The sequence below is a fragment of the Pinus tabuliformis genome, chromosome 1_1, assembly GCF_031772625.1.
Source record: "Pinus tabuliformis cultivar Carrire ecotype Pingquan chromosome 1_1, CPIR1, whole genome shotgun sequence".
Lineage (NCBI taxonomy): Eukaryota > Viridiplantae > Streptophyta > Pinopsida > Pinales > Pinaceae > Pinus > Pinus tabuliformis.
The window spans coordinates 293,320,867-293,322,495 of record NC_142297.1 but is presented as its reverse complement, the minus strand read 5'-3'; positions in this window follow the sequence as shown (position 1 = coordinate 293,322,495).

The following is a 1,629-nucleotide window of genomic DNA, read 5'->3' as shown; positions in this document are numbered from 1 at the left end:
AAATATCAACTTTGCTCACTAGGCACTTCAATCATATAGCTCAGGAAACGCATGAAGAAAGATCAGAGGCCATAGAGGAACTAACCCAAGCTATACCCCACATCATAACTACTGAGCAAAACTCAACTCTGTTAAGAGAGGTTTCGATGGAGGAAGTGGAAGACGCTGTCAAGAGTATGCCGAATGATAAGGCACCTGGGCCTGACGGTTTTACAATAAATTTCTACAAAGCATGTTGGCCTACTATTAAAACAGAGGTTTGGGAAGTTGTAGAAGATTCCAGATGCTCCTGTTCCATTCTCAAATCGCTGAACTCCACCTTCCTAGCTCTAATTCCTAAGGAAGAAGAAGCCAACTCCCCAGAAAAATTTAGACCTATAGCTTTATGTAATGTGATATATAAAATCATATCTAAAGTTATAGCCAACAGACTTAAGCCTATTCTTCCTGACTTAATCTCGGAAGAGCAGTCAGGCTACGTGGAGGGCAGACAAATTTTAGACAACATCCTTTTAGCTCAGGAGATGGTTCATACCCTTCAGACAAGGAAATTACCAGGCATGCTGATGCAGCTAGATCTCTCCAAAGCTTTCGACAAAGTCAACTGGAATTATCTGGAAGCCATTCTGAATGCTTTTGGCTTTGACAAACAATGGACCAAATGGATCCTAGCTCTAATTAAATCCACCAATTTTTCTATCTTGGTCAATGGCTCCCCCTCTGAACCTTTCTCCCCCTCCTGAGGTATCAGACAAGTAGACCCTCTCTCCCCATTCCTTTTTGTGATTCTTATGGAAGGGCTTAGCAGACTCATTCACAAAGCAAGAGAGGAAGGAAAAATCAAAGGCTTACATCCACTTCCCTCCATACCTGCAACAACGCACCAACAGTTTGTAGATGACACAATGTTGCATGGCACTCCAACTGTGAAAGAAGCCAGGGCTTTCAAGAACATTCTAAACCTCTTCAGCAAAGCTTCAGGTATGGAGATTAATCAGGCTAAATCTACTATTTTCTTCTTTAATACTCATCTATCCATTCAGAAGCATCTATCCAATATTCTCGGCTTTAAAAAGGTTAGTCTGCCCTCTAAGTATCTGGGAGCCCCGCTAATGACTAAACCTTGGCAAAAAATGCATTGGGAAAAAATCTTAGCGAAAATGGAGAAAAGATGTAAACATTGGACTCATAGGGCTCTTAATTTTGCTGGAATACTGGTCCTCACTAAAGCAATATTGCAAGCCATTCCGCAGTATCTGCTTTCCATCATGCCGGCTCCTAGTGGAGTCCTCCAGAAAATTAGAGCTATACAAAGATCCTTTCTGTGGAGTGGCAATGCTGAGAAAAATAAATGGGCACTGGTAGCCTGGAACAAATTATGCAAATCGAAAGCAGCAGGGGGCTTAAATTTAGTAGATCCCTACACCATCAATATGACATGCGGAGCCAAGCTATGGTGGCGTTGGCTGAAGGAAACCAATCTGCCATGGGCCAGACACTGGAAGGAGAAATACACTCCCGACTGCAACGAACAAGACTTAATAAGGTTACAGGAAGTGCCTAAGGGTTCTCCAATATGGAATTTGGCTAGCAGGAATCGTAACTTAGTTTAGGACCATAGTTTTTGGG